This window comes from Acomys minous, assembly GCF_964271855.1.
Source record: "Acomys minous genome assembly, chromosome: 6".
NCBI lineage: Eukaryota > Metazoa > Chordata > Mammalia > Rodentia > Muridae > Acomys > Acomys minous.
The window spans coordinates 32,620,896-32,640,704 of record NC_140487.1 but is presented as its reverse complement, the minus strand read 5'-3'; the positions used below and the strand labels follow the sequence as shown (position 1 = coordinate 32,640,704).

General features: G+C 37.8%; 1 long non-coding RNA gene across 1 annotated transcript; it reads left to right on the top strand.

Moving 5' to 3' along the window:
* Positions 1–1,743: 1,743 nt before the first annotated feature.
* On the top strand, positions 1,744–19,537 carry LOC311599847. The gene is made up of 3 exons (XR_014780027.1): positions 1,744–1,914; positions 15,357–15,555; positions 19,501–19,537. It is a non-coding gene; the product is annotated as an uncharacterized lncRNA (long non-coding RNA).
* The last annotated feature ends 272 nt before the right edge of the window (positions 19,538–19,809 follow it).

Sequence of the window (19,809 nt, the reverse complement as noted above, 5' to 3'; positions counted from 1 at the left end):
GCACACATTCTTCGTTTCTTGGTGCTTATATTAGATGTATTATAGCACTCTCTACTGGAAAGTACTGATGAGAACATTGAAGGTTAGAGGCGCTAATAAACTTTGCCTACAGCTTGTCTTTTTTTTATTTTTTGCTCTCATTGAATGTCTATGATTTACATGACATACACCAAAATTCCTCTCTTCCCCCCAGTAAAATAAAACAAACAGACAAGCAAAAACTCTTGTCAGATGAGCTGTAGTATATCACGCAGTATAGCCTTTTGCCCACATATGTATGTTTTCAAATGATCATTGTTACGAGTCATGGGTCTCGTTTGAGGTCTACACTATCATTACCAGATCGCCACTGGGACTGCTGTCAGATATTCTTAATCTTTCCAGCTTCAGGTCCGGGCCCTTCATGTGTTCCAGCAGGTCATACCTTGGGGTAGATGTTGGGGTGAGGTACACTCACAGCCTTGAATCAGGGTCTACTCCCTGATTCCCTGCTCTCCTGCTCCCCTGTCCTCAGGCCAAGACCGCCTCACCCACTCCTGTGTCCTAAGGGCAAGGCTGGCTCTCCTGTTCCCTTGTCCTCAGACCAAGGAAGGCTCACTCACACCCATGTCTGCAGGGCAGGGCCAGCTCTCCCACTCCTGTGTCCTCACATCAGGGCCAGCTTTCCAGGTCCTGTGACCTCAAGGCAGGTCCAGCTCTCAGTCTCCCATATCCCCAGGGCTGGCTCCCCTGCTCCCACGTCCTCAGGGCCAGCTCTTCTGTTCTTGTGTCCTCATGGTCAGCTCTCCTGCTCCCGTTCACTTTACCAGATTGTTAGTGGCTATCAAGGCCTGGATGGCCCCCTACTCCTGTGGGTACTGGATCTTGTGGGCCATCAAGCAGGTGGCAAAGTGGAGGCCTCTCAAAGTCTTCATTGAGTAGCTCACAGAAACCATTAATGTTGGCCCAGCTCAGCTTCTTGTCCCAGGGAACTTGTGGCTCTGTTCATTTGTGGTTTCTGGTTCCATCTCCTGCTTGATTCACCATGGGCCCTCTGCCTTAGTGCTGCCCCTAGTTTCCACTTCTGCACGATCTAGCTCTCAGCACTGAGCATGGCCCCGACCCATGACAGGAGGTCTGTGAGGCCTGTGGCGTGGAGGTCCAGTCCTTGCTTGGGCTTGAATCAAACAACACCCCCTCCTTGAACGTCACCTCCTTGGACCGCACTGCACTGGGCTGCAACCCAAAAAGCAGCAGCTGCTGCAGCAGCAGCCCAGGCTCCCTGAGAGCTCACCAGATCATGGTTCCAGGCTCCGGCAATGGAAGGGCATGGAGGATCCATATGACAGGATTTCCTTCTTTCTGTGATACATCAGCACTGTGTTTTGGAGCTCTCAGTATGGTCTGCTGTTCTGCAGATCAGACATATTGTGTGAACGACGCCATCTTGAATGATCTCAGCTTGGGTATTTCTAATACATTGAAATAAGTGTTTCTTCCCACTCAGGCCACTCTCGGAGGGTGAACATTTCTATGTAGCTCTAGGACACAATCCTCCTCCTCCGAATTCATTGAGGACCTCATCTTTCAAACCCTGTGCACCCATGCCCGCCACCCACAGCTTTTCATAAAGACGCATATCTATGTGAATCCTTTGCGATTTGCTATTCCTGTACCCCAATAATGGCTAAAGATGGGGTGTGTCCAGAGTTTCTTTCAACACTGCTGAGTACATTACAGTTCTGCCTTTACATTTGAAGGTTAAAGAAACGGTGATTTGTGGTTCTGCATTTTTGCTTTATGACATACTCCCATGTGTAAACCCAAACCTGCACTCCTGAGTTCATGCGCAGAGAGCCACGTACCATGAGGTCAGCGTCTTCTCCTAACACTGTTTTCAAGGCTGCAGAATCTTCCTGACCAAAGCTGTTTTCTGTAAGCTTTTACTTAAGAAAACTGTATCAATAAAGCTTCTTTTAAGATTAATATTTTGGATACTTGGTGTCAACATATGACTCAGAGGTAGCTTGGTTCTGAAAAAATGGTATGTCCCAGTGTATGAGAGGGCTATTTTGAAAGGTTATATACCATGACATAGTAGCAATATACAAGGAAAAAAGTCATACGGCTTAACATTAAAAAGGAAAAAGATAACATTTTCTAAAATACCAAAGAAAGTACAATTATATTCGTGACAATACATCTTAGCAGAAAGACATAGCAATAAATGTTTTCGATTACAGAAAATTCTTCCATCTGGTACACTTTTGGCAAGAAAATAAGTACTAAGGTGGAAAAGTGAATCTAATTTTACCAGGTTAATAATAATAATAAAGTAAAAGTGAAAACTTTCCTTGCATCCTCGTGTTTTTTCAATAGCATACAGCTGGGTTCTATCATTTATTGTGTATATTATTTAAGAGTTATGTTTCTTTAAACTTTGATCATGTGTATTCCTACATATGGTTCTATTTGGCACTTGAAATAGAAAATATATAAAAGGTCAGGATAATAGTAATACCTCTCTCTAATAAAAAGAATGTGTATCTTCTTTCAAATATACACGTACTCTATTAGGCTTGATATAATTATTATTTCTTTTGTCTTAATAAGTATCTATCAGTAAGTAGTTAATATATAACTAATAAATACCTAAAACTTATTTTAATAATCCCATTTTCAGTTATTGGTTTTACTATTTTACAATCTATTTTAGATTTGTCTACATATCTATAGATAGTTATGATGATGGTTTGAATAATAGATATCTTTGAATATACTTTGGAAGTTGAATCATTGGTTCCCAGTTTAGTGTTGTTTGGGGGAGGCTCAAATGATGTGGCATTGCTGGAGAAATTATGTCACTGGCAGCAAGCTTTGAGGATTTAAAAAGCTACATATCATTCCCAGTTTTGTCATTTTGCTTACTGTCTTTGGTTCAAGATGTGAGCCCTTAGCTATCAACTTCTGGCTCCAGTTTGGATGCCTGTCTGTTGACATGCTCCCCTGCCATGATAGTGATGGATAGTTGTACATCTGGGGCAGTTAAACCTAAACCAACGCTGCCTTCTCTGATTTGCCTTTGGTCATAGTGTTTCATCACAATAATAGAAAAGTAACTAAAACATCAAAACTGTGATATATATATATATAAATATGTATGTCTATAAATGGTAATAAATACTTAGAAAGTAGTACGAGTAACAGAATTCCAGACTTTAATTTTTGTTTGTAAGACTCTTTTATGAGCGCTGATTTATTTTTGTGGAAGACAAGAGGGTGTGTGCCACAGCATATCTGTGAGCGTGAGAGAAGTATTGATGGGTAGTTCTCTCCCTTCACCACCTTGGAGAGCTTCAGTGTCAAACCAAATCCTCAGGATTGATAGCAAGTTTTCTTCTCTTCGGAGACATTTCTCCAGCCCCGTTATAAGAACTTAAGGAGAAAATCAAGTCCAGGGCCAGGTTAGTGAGTGAAGTAGACATGAAACAAGTTCCTATCCCAATATCTTCACCATAAGCCTGTCTATTGGGGTCATGATAACACAAACGTCTCAGTAGAGCATTGTCCTCTGTGAAATGAGCTACGCAGGGGAATAAGATAGCACATCATCTCCCTCATGAGTAGAATTCAGCCATAGTCCCAGAAGGATAGATAAAGTGATATTTCTCAAGAAGCTGGGGATTGCCATGAGGATAAAGGAAATAATCTGACCCAATGGTACAATAGGGTACAGTGAGCCTAAGTATGTGTGTGTGTGTGTGTGTGTGTGTGTGTGTGTGTGTGTGTGTGTTACTATATAAATTCTTATAGCATAATAACTTATCCTATAAGTTCTGTTACTCTAGAGAAACCTGGCTAACACAAGCCACAAGGACTAAAAATATGCAAAGTGCATGTTTCTATAACTCAAGTCCTCTATTGTAACATCTTTCCTCATGTAAAGCATTTGGAAAGAGAGGGGACGGAGGAAAGGAAAGAGGATGGATTATTTTCTTTTAACACATTTGCTATTTTGAAGTAACTTGGGCTGAAGTGTGTGTCCCATTACACCCCGTCTTAATGGCCATAACATCATGGTGTGGTTTCAGGTGGTACACACTCATGCAGGCACTGCTCCTCCCTTTATAATGCCTTCGTTGTCTTGCTAGATATGCCTGCTTGTGCTCTGCTGTAAGGCTTCGGAAAGTTTAAATCTCTAGACTACTGTAAAATATGGCTGTGTACCAAGTATAATTTTCAAGCTCTGGGAGAACTTTGGCCAGAGGAAATCCTTAGTTCTTTTGCTAAATCACTGAGCTCTTGCTGATGGGGTCTCTACAGAGCGCTATGGAAAGATTAACACACTCAGTGACACTGGAGAAGGAGATGTGCATATCCTGCACAGCAAATGTTTGCCAGGCTCTGTAAAAACTTTCTTTGGGCCAGACAATAAAGTTTACTTTGATGAAGATTATGTAATTTCTCCGTATTGACATCATGCCTGCTCATAAGGCAGATTCAAGTCAGCTTTCCCAGATTTCTCAGCTTAACCCTTCTTTCTAGCTATTTATTGACAACTTCTTAGTCTTGGAAATTCTTCAAAATTAAATATAATTTTGGAAATCTTTTGGCAATCTTTTGGAAAATATTGACAGTTTTACTAAAATAAACCCAAAATAAATGAATTAATTAAAACAACAACAAATAAAGATAGGCAAAGACTTACTAGCTATCACTTTTGCATAAATATGTCTCATAGAACTGAAAAGGAAATGTTCTAAAGGGATCAATGTGCAAAATAACAAGGTTGTACCTAAGAGAATAAAAAAGTAAAATAAAAATTTAGATAGCTAATATGTATACTCTCATAATTAATTATAAAATGTGTTCATTTGTCAGGTGGCTAAATACATGCATAACTTTTCTTAATGAGTAAGTAAAACTATAGGAAGAAATGGCCACTCACAGTGTGTCAGAGGTGTGAATTGATATGATTTTTCTGTGTGTCTTTTTGATACTAAGCAGAAAACTGTAGAAAGCATTTGGTCACAGTAATATCACAGCCGGAGATTTGCCTGTGGAATGTATTCCAAAGTGGCACATTTTCAACGAGAGATCTGAAGTAGCTTGTGATAGCAAACTACTAGGAAAAAGAATTAGCCATTGTGTTAAACTTAGGGCACTGGTTAAATAAAGCATCACCACAGTAGAATTTGCTCCTTGTTTAAAAGTAGGAGGACAATTTGCATTGGGAAGATCAAAGTTATTGAGACATGTTTCAAACGGAGTAAAAGTAATATCCAAGTTAGTTGAGTAAATGTTCTGTGTAACAGAGTGACTACTGTGTTTACTTTCTGAACACATGATAAATTCTGCGTGCTTTGTCTGTCGTTCACATAAATAATCACCTTCTGTCGCTTCAGCCAATCTGTTACCCTTGGCTTGCAACGGACTCTTCTGCCATTTGTTATTGTAGGTCTAGCTCAAAATAAGTATTCTGTTATGAGGCTCATTTCTGCTTTGTTTTTCTTTTAAATTTTTAATGCACCATCTCCTAAAAATTTTGCATTAAAACCAATCTGAGTAAAACTACACACACACACACACACACACACACACACACACACTGCACATTGATTAATCACTTTTTTTTCCTTGGTAAAGGTAACCAAGTAGTTATTACGAATGATGAGAGGAAAGAAAGAAGAGAGGTGGTCTTTTCCATTGCCCCACCAAACTGATCCATCGACTTTGATAAATAGCAGTGTTTGGCTTCCTCCCCATGGCCTTCAAAGAGTAATTCATCTCCCTCTCTGAGGTTCATCAGCATCCACACCAAGAGCTTATCCCAGAACTTCCTTGGGTTCAAAATCTGGGAACAATTTGAGCCTTTCCTTCTGGCTCAGGGCCTTGTAGGAGGGGGCAGCTCAGCTGTTACTTACAGATCCACCTAACTCTAGAGCAACTACATCCAAGCTCAGTTCTGGGGTTGATCCTTTTGTGCTCCAGCTCAGGCCTCAGCTTCCTTCTGGCTTGATTTCTTAAGAGGGTGGCACTGTTCAGGAAGAGGGGTCTTGGAGTATAAGAAAAATGGAGTTGCAACATTTTTAGGGTGCTCTGAGCAGTGGTATACCCTATTAGTCCTGCCGTATTCTGCAGTACCCAGCTCTTACCCTTAGGTTATGAGAATTAATTTTGATATTTTCAGGAATGTCATATAAAAGAATTTCATGAAACATCCTAAAAATTCTTCCTTCTTTGTATAATACCAATATATTGTCCTTTTAAACCACTTTGATGTGTCATAATTCAGAAAATTAAAGTTTATAGAGTTTATATTACAGTAAAATAACATTTATTCTAGTTTCTGCAGGCACCTGTATGCAGGTGACACACACACATACAGAAATGCAAATAAAAAGCAAATAATAAAAATTAAAGCTTGTTTGATGTAGACATTTCTTTTAGTACTGAATTTAAAAAGAACATTGGCCCATGAAGTAGCAATTAAAATATTTAATATCTTTATTTTATAGAAATTAAAAGCATTAATTCCAAACTTCCACTTTTTGATTTATTCAGTTAAATTTCGCATTTGAAGTTGACTTGAAAACATAGATAGTGCTGCATGTATTCGAAAATACACTAATATAATATATTTGCATTGATTCCAGAACCCAAATTAGTTAAAGTTCTTCAAAGCAAAACTGATTCTCAATAAATTCACCATAATTACTCAACAGATATAGATAGACAGAGATATTGCAGATATATTTCAGGATCATATAATTTATTTCTTTTCATAAACTTCAAATTAGATTGCTTCCCACACATATGAACTAAGTAACTTTTATTTTCAATGAACATTTTTTAATCTGAGGATATTTCATATATTTTATGTTATGTCAGCCTTCAAACATTAGCCATTCCTTTCTGATAACAGTTGGTTCAGGTAAAATCCAAACAGGAGACACATGAGCCGTTACAGCACACAACCCCGAGGATAAGTATAACCCAGTGAACTGTGGCCTAGGAAAGAGTTGGTTCAGGACCTTCAGAAAAAGAGCCACTCTCGGTAACCACAGACTAACAGAGATAGACTGAAACAAGTGCTCGACTAAACCTTATGCAGATTTTAAACAACTGTGTTAAGTATTACAGTGAATCATTTTAAACATACTACACTGAGAGCATAAGGGGCTAGTTTAAGCCTCTGAGACTTCCTGTAGATCGTACATTCAACATATCTAGTATTCTGGTTATTTGGGTGGCATGCAAATTTTTTCCAGCATGTTTTTCTGATGCATGTCAGAGGCTCTCACTGTTACTCCTTGTTGCAATGAGAGTTTCCCTTGCTGCCTGTCTTCTTAGCCTTCACTGTCTATAAGCTCTTTTGATCCTTCCCCTGGAACGTGACAGAAATTAACTGGGAAAGTATTTACAGATGATCGTCCCATCCTAATAGACTGTGGGGCTGACTTTTTTTTTCCTACCCAGCAGTGTTAACAGGTATAAACATGTTAACTCAGTCTTCATCAATATTATAACTACAATAGAACCTTCAGAACTCATCAATAGAATATGTAGGATAGTATATTTTTTAATACTCTGCTGGGTCTAACTAATGTCAGTGTTCTATGGATTATGCTTGCATTTTCAGATGTTAAAAAAGGAAGGTGTTAAATTACTCCGAGGTTCAAATGAGCCACTCTGTATGTTAAAGTTCTTTCTTCCGTACCCTGATTATTGCCATGGGCTTTTGCACCTCAAAAGGCCCAGGTTTCTGACAGCTGGTCTGAGTTCTGCTTCTCACATAGGTACTTCTTAACACTGACTTGGGGCTGTTTGGGTTATAGCCTAGCTTTTTCATCTTTGAAGGAGGTGTATCTTACAATGGTAGCCTTGCTTTGCTTGAGATAACCACACCCTAGGTCAGAACTTCTCAGTCCTCTACCTGGTCCTTTATGATGATCTGTTGATAAATACACAGTGCATCTCTTGTGGTCTTCTGTAATTCTAGATTGTGTCTGTTATCTCGATTGTTACCATTTTCCCTCCTCAAAAAAAATCTTTCTTCATTTTCTATACCTTTCTACTGTTATTTCATCCAAATTTCAAATAAAAGCTGAGTTCTTAGTTACTGACCAAGAAAATAAAAGCTTGGTGTATTTTGATATGTGGGTGGAGGCGTTTCTATTTGACACACTACTGGATATGCCTTTAATTTTTTGATTAGTGTGTTTGTGCACTTGTGTGTCATGTATGTGTGTTTGTGTATATGTTTGTGTGTGTGTGGACATTCTCAGATGTGTGAATGCATGCGGCAGCCAGAAGTCCATGTCTGAGTTCCTTCCTCAATCACTTCTCTACCTTGTTTTTGAAACACAGGCTCTCACTGCCTCCGGAACTCTCAATGCTTAGTCAGGATGGCTGGTCAGCAAGCCCCAAAAATCCCCTGTCTACTACCTAGTCAAGGTATTCTAGGCACTCACTGCCGAGTTAGGATGTAACTAGTGAGATTTAACTTGGGTTCTCATGCTGTGCAGCAAGCATTTCAATGACCAAGCCATTTCCTCAACCTCTAGAAAGCTCGTTTTGCTCAACTGCATAGACAGAACAATTGGTCCAATTGTGACTCTACAATTCAGGTCTTGCCATACTCTGATTTATATGGATCATTAGTTGGAAAAAGGTGTCATTGGCACTGTAACAATATACCTATTAGAAAAGACAGAGTCAGTCTGTCACCATGGCTACATGATGTCACTGAAATTGACATGGTTTTGAAAAGCACCTGAATCAACCATTTGTTCTAAATTTAGAAAAATAGGGTGATGATTTTCATTGAAATTTGTGAATGCTTTACACATTTTAGCCAGTAAAATATTTCTCTAGCAGAATGCAGTGCTATTTATGAACACATTTAATCCTTAAAATCATTTTATTAACCCAGTTTCATAAAGTCTAGTACTTTTGAATACCATACAGCTATTCAAATAACATAAAATATAAGACTATCGTAAATTCTGTTTACCTTTTTAAAATGACAATTCTACATTGTTCCTTAAAGGAATTCATTGTTAATTATTTTGTGTAAATATTCCATTTCAGTTTTACTTTATATTCAAATATTCGAGTGCTTTTCATATAAAAGGTCTATGACATTACCATTTTACTAAATAGTCTCTTTTTAACTTTAAAAATGTTTATTGTTTGTTTTGGTTTTGGATACTATTGCTCTATGTGTCTCTGGCTGTCCTGAAATTCGTTGCCTTTCTGCCTTAGTCTCAAATTTCAGGAATTACAGGTGTTATCATACCTGACTTCACATATCAACTGACATATGTAGAAGAGAGCTTTGAGAAATTACCTCTTTTGCCACATATGCCAGTGACCATGTCTGTGAAGGATTTATTAATTGCTAATTATGTGGTTGGGCCCAGCTCACTGAAGGCAAAGATCTCCCTTGGACTGTATAAGAAAGCTAGGAGAGCGAGGGAGGAAGGACAGGTCATTAACCTTATTCCTCTGTGGTCTTTGTTTCAGTTCTGCCTCAGGTTCCTGTCTTGACTTATTTCAATGATTGACCTTACCCTGCAACCCAAGTAAACAATTTTCTATACAGATGGCTTTTTTTTCATGGTGTTTTGTCACAACTAAATGCTCTTTAAGTAATAGTATGCAAAATCATGACTTGTTAAAAATTTTTTTTTCTTTTACTGGACTTATGGTGCAAGATCTTTAAAGTATAAGACTTATTCATCAGTTGATTTATTAAAAATAATAACTCTTTATTTCTGTGTGACCTAACAAGTGTTCAGTGTGAATGAAAATGAACCAATTGCTAGAAACAATGGCTCGCTCATTCACTTCTCACAGTGAACACCAGTGGATGTAAAGGCTGAGTTTAACTGTATGGTTTTTGTCTACTGATATCAGCTTAACAAACAAATTGCTTATATTTCTTTTTGTGGTTTTATTTGTTTATTTATTATAATTTATTCATATTACATCCTGATTGTTATCTCCTCACTTGTATCTACCAGTTCCCAGCCTCCCTGCCTCTTCAGCCTTCTTCCCCTCCCCTAGGCCTCTGATAGTGTGGCCAGGAGTGGGGAAGGGTTCCTGTACTGTCTGACCATAGCCTATAAAGTATCATCTGGATAGCCTGCTTTCCCTTCCTCTGTATGTCCTCATGGTCTCCCGCCAAAGGCGAGGTGATCAAATTGGGAGCATAAAGAAATGCTCATCATCCTTAGTTATCAGGGAAATGCAAATCAAAAGGACTCTGAGATTCATCTTACACCTACCAGAATGGCGGCTACCAATACTTCTTAAGCAGAACTTCCAAAATCAAGCTGGATGTGACCATTGCTGAAGGTGAAAATAACAAATATGGGAAATTTAACATGTATACACACTTCAGGGTAATGCGTCTATATGTTCTTTAAAGTCTATACCTGGTCAGAACTTGTATGGACATCAAATTTTAAATGTTTTGATATGGCTACTCATTTTAATTTCTTTACCCTTAAAAATATTGAAGCAAACACCTTGAACATGGTTCTAAGGAGACAGCTCAGATGGTCACATGTCTTGGTCTGGAAGAGGACCTGAATATGGATCTTTAATACCCATGTAAATGGCCAAACATGTGTACAAATATGAATAACCTCCAAACTGTGGGGTGGATACAGGTCACTCTCAAGAGCTTGCTGTCCTGCTAGCCTAGTGAAAATGCTAATTTCTAGATCCCAGTTATAGGCCCTCCCTCATTTCCTCCTGGTCCCACCCTCCCCTAGTCCTCAGAGAAAGGAGGAGCCCTTCTCCCTTACCAACTGACTTCAGCCTATCAAATCTCATCAGGACTGCCTGCAAATGTGTAAAATAATTGTTAATAATAACGGTTGCAGGAAATTAATACAGCAGCAGTTTTTTTGTAAGTTGCTAGTTAATCTATGATTGACACAGAGAAACTGTACTTTATTATTAAGCGGTAGGCACTATTCTGGGCAGGTTCTGAGCTACTTTAACCCTATTACCTTTAAAACTCACATAGAAGTTCTTAACTTGCCTATCTGATGGCTCCCAGTGGCTGCTTCTCCATCAATCTGTCCTCATGTCCATGTGTTCATGGTTCACTACTGCCCATAGAGATTTCCTTCTCCCAGGCTTCCTCTCCTCCTGCTATCTACTCCTTGAATCTTCTGCTTCCCTTCTCTTCTACTCCCAGCTTTGTGGTCCCCTCTTAGACTCCAAGCTCTGAGTCTGCTCAGTCACAGGCTTCAGCAACTTCATCAACCAATCAACGTTAAATTAGGTAGAGCAAGGTTTACACAACAAAGACAGGTCTATGTGAGAATGTGCTTCTCACAGCAGCAACCAGATCTTGGGGGCCAGTAATTAGCATTAGCATACAAGCAGCAGACCAACCCCCACATGAATGATTAGAAATGTCTGTGGCTTTGAAGGACAGAAACAAAGAGAAAAAAATGACAGAGAGCTACTTAACACAGTACCCAGGATATACCTAAGGTTTTGCAAAGCTGTGCTATGTATGTAGCTAAACATGTCAAAATAAACCTAAAAAGAAATAAAAATCACAATTATCCCAGAAAGAAATATTTTTTAAAATACTAAGCATGAGGACATATGATCTGTGACTCTGATAAATTCCTGTCTTTGTAATGAGAAATCCAAAAAGCCTGTGTGTGCTCCACGATGAGTACACTCTTAAATACTAACCAGTGTGGACTAATGGATTTAGAAAGGAGTAAAAATTGGGCAACAGAACAGCATCTATTCTGACAAAAAATAACACCTTTCTAAAGTTAAGATTAATTATTTGTTTGATAGTAGAGTTGGATACTTAGCATCTGAAAGTGCACCATTTTTTTTTCTGGAACATCTACTTCTTACAAATTCAAAATGCTCTGAAATTGTTCAAAGTGTTCCATGAAAATTTTTCTGTAATACAACCAAGTGTGTACTTTAAAAATGATATCTGGGCTGGAGAGATGGCTTAGTCATTAAGACTACTTGCTACTATTCCACATAACTTTGATCTATTCCCAGAACTCATGTGACAGCCCCCCCATAGGTAACTCCATTTTTAGAGTACACAGGGCCCTTTTATGGCCTCTTTTGCCACCAGAAACACACACAGTGCACAAGTATATGTGCATTTAAACACCTATTCACATAACGTTTAAAAATTATTTACAGCTTCTGCACTTTTAATTCTTCTTCTATGGATTAAGCCATGTATGGAGAAATGTAAACACAAAGCTTCACTTCACAATTTAATTAACAATATTACCAACTTAAGTGGCTTCCACTAAAGCTTTATTTACTGGAGTTCAAAATGAATTATAGTAGAAAATACTGCATGAAGTGTGTACACATCTCAGGCCAATGAAGAAGGCTAATCAGCAAATATTATATGCAAATACTCATGCATAATAAGAAACATATACTTGGATAAAAACATGGAGCGTATATAGGATGTCAAACTAGTACAGCTGGCAGCAATTCTACATAAATACCATGATAAAGACAAGTATAGTACTTGAAAACAGTCTCAAAAACTGGTCTCCCTGGATATCCTCGTTGACCATCCAGGGTTGATGTCCTGAGAAATGCCCTCTTCCTGATACTCATTTCTGTTTTACCTGGAAAGTCATGCCCCACAGCATGTTTGGGCTTTCAAGGCAAGAGAATGCTTTCTCTGTTTTGTCCAGTTCCATTTCAAGATGTGCAGCTTTGTAACTTCATAGGCCTGTGTCCTTGGTGAATGAGAACCCAGAAAACCATCTCACTCCAAATAGGATGTCAAAGTCCCAGATTACCACACTGCAAATATCCACCCTCACCAATTGCCCAGTTAAAAGAATCTCCCAGCAGGGAATCAACAAGAGTGATTTCCAGTCTCTGAGTGACAAGCTTATTTTGCCAGTATTAGGAAGTCTTGCTTTAATATAGAAACAAGAAAAAATTTTCTTTTGCTATCTTGCCTATATTCTTTGAGAGTAAATAAAAGTTGTGATTATGTCCTTTGATGACTTTATGTTTGTTCTTAATTATACAATGATCACACCTGTGCTTACTTCATTTTAAAGGGTCTATATACAAATCAACAAGGTAGGTTCTAGAGAGAAGTCTGAGCAGTTAGGAGTAGGCCCTTTTGCAGAGGGTCCAGGGTCAGTTCCCAGGACCCATACGGGCAGTTTACAACAACTCCTAACATCCTATCTCAGCCTCTGCAGGACCACTTCCCCTCCACAGACACACTCCACCCCTAACCAGCCCCTACAATATGATGAATAAATACTTTTTAAATGAAAAAAATGAGTAGTGCGGATAAATTTGCTTATCATTTGCTCCTCATCTAGCTAGTCCTGTTGTATATCTATAATGGTTCCAGTATCAAGTCCATGTGACTTTGACTAGTCCTGTGGCTTAGATGTTCCTCTGTGTTGGCTCTTCTTGGAGTTCGTTTATAACATTTGTCACACACTATCATAAGTATACTTTACTGTGTACCTTTTCCATTCAGGAATAATTTTAGGATTTTAAAATTAAAATCTATTTATCAAAACACAAAATTAGTCGTTGTCACAACTTTTGGACTCTGTAGTCTGGTTGCAGAAAGGTGACAATCAAGTAGCTAGGGAGAGGGGAGTCCCAAAACCAGTGAAAAGGAAGAGGAACCCCACCTTCTAAGATAGGCGATAGGTGAGAAACTGTTGATTGGATTTATTGAGGTCTTACTTGTTTTAACTATGTTTATTATTTTCATGATAAAAGTCTTGCATTTCTGTGATTTAAATTATTCTAAGTGTTTTGTCATTAAGGATGCCTCTCTATATAGAATTATTTTCTTACTTGTATCTTTGGGCTGTTAGAACATGCAGATTTGAAACTTTTAAAAATTAGCTTCGTCTTCTGAAATCTTTCAAAAATAAGTGACTAGACTGTGGCAGTAAAGATGTATTCTGTACCGTTTGTATGCAGTATCTGTCATGTAATCTGTCAAAAGAGGTACGTCCATATTTTTCTTTCCTATATGGATGACTTTAATAAATTTCTTGCTTTATTGTTTCCTCTATAAAACCTGAGGTTATGCTTAAGTGAATACGGTGAAAGTTGGTATGTTTATCTAATCCCTGATAAAGGAAAACCTTTCAGTCTTACATCAATGAATATCTTGTGTTTTTAATAGCTGTTACTTTTCACACTATGACCCAATACTCCTCTTCACAAATTAATGTGTATGGCTATTGTGAAAAGATATTTGATGTTGTCAAATATGTTTTCATCATGAAGAATGTTGACTCTATTAATACTACATGTTCCACAGACTGATTTTCATGTGATGACCCACATGTAATTCCTAGGATAACTCCTATGGACATATACATATAAACTATTTCAAAAGCTGTTGAATTCCTTTTGCAAGCATTTGATTTAGGTTTTGGCATCACACCCACAGATTATCTGTCTTAGTTACTTTTCTATGGCTGTAAGAGCCACGTGACCAAGGCAACATAGAAAAGAAAGAATTTAATGAAGTACTTTCAGTTTTTGATGGTGAGTCCATGGCCATCATAGTGGAAAATATGGCAAGGCAGGCATGGTACTAGAGCTGTAATTGTAAGTTTACATGTTAAGGCAACAACTACAAGGCAGAGAAAGGAAATAGCAACCTGAGAATGCTATGGGCTTATGAAACCTCAAAACCCACCCACAGTGACATACCTCCTCCCAAGGTGACAGCTCCTAATCCTTTTCAAGTCGTTGTACCACCTAAAGACCAAGCACTCAAGTAAGGGGCATCTAATAAACCACAAGGTTTGGCGGCCATTGTCATTTAAACCATGACAATATCTTAGTTTGAAGTTTTCCTTTATACTCATTTGACTGGGCTTAGTGTAAGATAATCCTGCCTTCATGGATTGTGGAAGTGTTTAGGGGTAAGTATGGTAAGAAATGGGACTATTCTTTATGCATTCATTCAGAAGAACTTACCAATAAATGCACGTGGTCTAAGATTTATATTTACTTAAAGTTAGTTTTGCCTTATTCATTTTATTGTTGTTTTAATTCTATTCTGAACTTTATTTCTTTCTGAATCAGTTAGATAGCTTTGGTGTTTACTGGAATTTGTTTTTAATTCTTCATTATCTAATGTGTTGGCTATTTGGACCTTCACAGTCAGCAAGAGATGAAAACTCGGGGCTTTATGAGGGATTTCCTGAGCATAAAAACATCCTCAAACATGCCAGTGCCCTACTGTTTGTTCCATCTGTATCACTTGTCATCCCAGGAGAAAGCATTTAACATTATCTTGTGAATACTGTTTGACAAGTGCACTTGCCCATTTCTCCTATACCCAGTTTTATAGTGCTGGATCATTCTCCATTGGGTGAAAAACAAACTTTAGTGTTGTTCATCTGAGAAACAACAACTAGCCTGATGTCAGCTTCTTTGGAAATGAAGTCCATTGATGCATATGGTCTTGTTTTCTCATGTGTGAAGAATGTGGGATATTGTCATAAAACTGCCAGTAAATCCAAGAGTGCAAGATAGAAAATAGTAAGTTAAAATGTGATAAAATTCTTACATAAATTTTATATAATTCCTTTAAAAAATTGTTTTCATCAGGTTTAGCAAATCTATTTCTAGAACTTTATTGACTCCACTGTTCCTGACTGTGCCACATTTCCCCCAAAGGATGGAGTCTCAGGTTTCCTATCTTAATCTTGTCACCTTGTTAATTTCAATACTACTCAATTTTAAAGTTCAAGCAATTTGCTTAGTGTCTGACACAGTAAAAGTTGGATGATAAAATAAACACTTTAACTTCAGTTGACACAGTAGAAAACACCAAAGAGCTCTTCACTCTCTCCATAGTTATGGGACACATAGTATTTCAGCAACCTGGAATACTGAAGAGGCAAAAGTAGTGATCTCCTACGTGTTATTCCTAAAAGAATACCTCCCATGATAACAGATTTTATAGATGGCTTTCCATGACATTTCTCATCTGAAAACATAACCATTTATATAGCTAAGACATGTATGCATGGATATTTTAAGACTGTTTTTGTGTTTTATGAGGTCACTCTAATGAGAACACACACAGAAGCAAAAAAAAAAATAAGTAAACAAATAAACATAATAGCCAATTTCTGAAAGCATAAAGCTCACACCTCTCTCTCTCTCTCTCTCTCTCTCTCTCTCTCTCTCATTCTCCCTCTCAAAAGAAAACAGAGCTGTCATGATGACACTCTGTAACCCTGGCTATAGTTAAGCACATTTACATGTAAACATAATAATATGAAGATTGTTTCTTAAATTTTAAATGAGCTACATTTTAATGCAAAACTGGTAAAAAAAAATCTGCCTGATATTAGAGGCCATTCAGAAATAGGTTTTATTTAAAAGGTGGGTTTGCTCTTCATGGTTGTATTTTTCCCTTCATTATCTTATTTATTTAATCACTTTGCAACCTAATCACAGACCCCTTCCTTCTCTTCTCCCAGTTCCAACCTCACATCTCACTCCTCTATCCTCCCTCTTCTTCTCCGCAGAGAAGAGTACCAGCCCATCCTGGCACATCAACTCACAGCAGAACTAAATGCTTCCTCTCCCACTGAGGCTAGACAAGGCAGCCCAGCTAGGAGAAAGGGATCCCAAGGCAGGCAACAGAGTTAGGCAACCTACATGAAGACCAAGCTATATATCTGCTACATATGTGTAGGGAGCGTAGTTCCAGCCCATGCAAGTTCTTTGGTTGGTGGTTCAATCTCTGTGAGCCCCCACAGTAGGCTAGTGTCCTCCGTAGGTCTTCTCATGATGCCCTTGACCTCTCTAGCTCTCTCAATCCTCCCACTCTTCCACAAGACTTCACAATCTCCATCTATTATTTGACTGTGGGTTTATGCATCTGTTTCCATCACCTGCTGGGTCTTCATCCTAATTTTAACCACATTAGACAAATGCAAAAGCTTGCACGGAACAAGGCCTATCGCCATGCTGTTACTGAGGGCACATCTGAGTTTTCAGAAGATTAGTAGACTCTAGATTTCAAATGGCATTCTGTCTGTTCATAGGACCTTGTCTCTGGTCACAAATATAAGACCACAGATAAGGGTGGTGCATATCTGTAGTCTCAATACTTGAAAAGTGTAGCCATCTCAGTAAATCTGTGATCCAACTACACTACTGGTTTTTAAATAAATATTTGGAGTAAGTAATTTCCCTGCCCACCACTGGAAAACTACTCCTGGAAAGAGAAACAATAAGAGCAAAGAGGCCACTTAATATTTTAAAATATTAATCAATAACTTATTTTTAGATTCTACAATTTTAATAAGTTATAAAAACAGTTTAACAGACTATTTTAATTTCTAATATTAAATTTCACTGAGGCCTTAACACACTGCCTAAGAGACTTTAAACCCAATAAAGCCCTAGTTTTCATTTTCCAATCATAGTGCTGTATAATTCACTTTTTTTCAGTGTGAATCTTACAATTTAGATTACAATTCCTTCTTATATGTATTAAATACTATTTATAGCTTTGTCTTTGTGTCTCATTTTCCAGAATAATATTAAAATATAGAAGTCAATAAAATATATAAAAAGAAGGCTTTTCCAAAGAAGAAAAAAAGTTTAAGTAAATATTCAAATACAATAGTGAATAGTTTCTTGACATCATGAATAAAAAAGCATACATATATATTATAAACATGTATTATTTAGTTTTTCAATTTTCTTTAAGCTTTTAATTACAAGTTACAAGCTTACATTAAGGTTGGCAATTTTGAACATTAGGTTTTTTGGGGTTTTTTTTAAAAGATTTATTTATTTATTATTTTTATACAGTGCTTTGCCTGCAAGTACACCTGCAGGCCAGAAGAGGGCATCATATCATATTACAGATGGCTGTAAGCCACCATGTGATTGCTGGGAATTGAACTCAGGACCTTAGAAGGAGCAGTCAGTGTTCTTAACCTCTGAGCCAGCTCTCCAGCCCTTGAACATTGATTTCTATTATCAAGTTTGCATAAACTAAAATCAGCAGGAGAGGAGATCTGAATGAAGGAATATTTAGTAGTTGAAAAATAAATTATAAAGAAAGAAATCAAAAGAAATACATAATAAAATTATTATTGTTGTTGTTGTTATTATTATTATTATTATTATTATTATTATTATTATTATTATTATTTTGATTACAGTAATTGAGATCAAGAGACATGCTCACTATTGGTAGCACCATGCCCCACACAGGGAATTCTATAATATATAAGACTAGAAAAAGTGAGCTGTGTGCAAATAATGTGTGCACTCACACTTTAGCTTTCTGACTACAAATGTGAGTAGCTTCAGTCTTTTGTGCACTGATTTCCCTGTAATGAAAGGCTGCTACCTGAAACCAGCTAACTCTTTATCACTTAAACTGTTTTTGTAAGAATATTTTTATCACAGCAAAGGTAAAGAAAGCAAAAGTTACATCAAATCCAAGGACTAATAAAGGCCAGGCAACTTTTTTGTCAGTGGTCTACACCCATATCACTAAATAAGAATAACTTAGATATATATATATATATATATATATATATATATATATATATATATATGAAAAGACTAAATAGAAATTCTTTTGTTACTTATGGTTTACTGTAGAATAGTTGTAAGCATGCTTTATATCTGCAAACAAATAAGTAAGCATGCAATAAAAATTAAAATGACCCCAACAATAATGGCTATTATCTGAATGTAACTTTAAATATTATGAAACAAATTTAACCAGGTGTCTGTTTCTTTAGTGACTGTAAAAGCAGGTTAAGTAATGCCACCATAATGATTATAAGCCTAATGATAAACATTTATTAAGCCATACCATTAAACTAACAGCAACAGAGGCTAGTGAGTGGAGCTTGCAAATTCCGGATCACACGTCCTGTAGTTGGTTCCTCCAGCTCCCTTTATCCCACGTCACTATCATATTGTCAGATATGCTTTAAAAGGGTTTGCATTATTGTGTTAGTTACTTATTTCTGTGGCAAAATACCTGACAACTTAGGAAGGATTTATCTCAGCTCACAGTTTAAGGCTACACACCATTCTAGTGGGGAGGTCATGGGGGCGGGAGGGAAGCTTGGGACAGCCGCTTACATTGTAGCCCCAGTCAGGAAGTAAAGAGTCAGTTTGATTTATTCCTTTTTGTTCAGTCTGAGACCCAAGCCTATAGACTAGAACTACCCACAGTGTGCAGGTTTTCCCACTTCAATTAAGATAATCTCTTACAAACAAGCCTAGATGCAAACTTACAAACTTTGTGCCTTAGGTGATCCCACATTCTGTCAAGTTGATATTGATATTCACTATGATGAGGCTCTTTGTGAATGACATGTCTATCAGTGAAATTTTAAGTATTGCATTTGCATCGATGCCTGCTTGTGTTTGTTTCCTATTTGCCGCCATAACGAGTTGTATAACACTCATTTATGTTAGCTCATATTTCCACAGAATCCAAAGGAGCTTGGCAGCGGAGCTCTACGTAGTCAAGTTCTCTGTAAACTGCCTTCCTATCTGGCGGCCCTGGTAAGCAATTTTCCAAGCTCATTTGGGTTGTAGGCAGTGTGGTGGTAGGACGGAGTTCTGAGTTTTCCTCCTGGGTAGGAGTCTAGGAGGCCATTACAGCTCCTTAAGCCCCTTTCCCGGCCAGCAAGAGCATGTCATGGCTCCTGTGCTTCAAGTCTCTGACTTCTGCTCCGTGATGATGCCGGCGGCGTTTAAGGATTGGAGGCAGCCTGTGCCTATCAGGATCAAATGAAG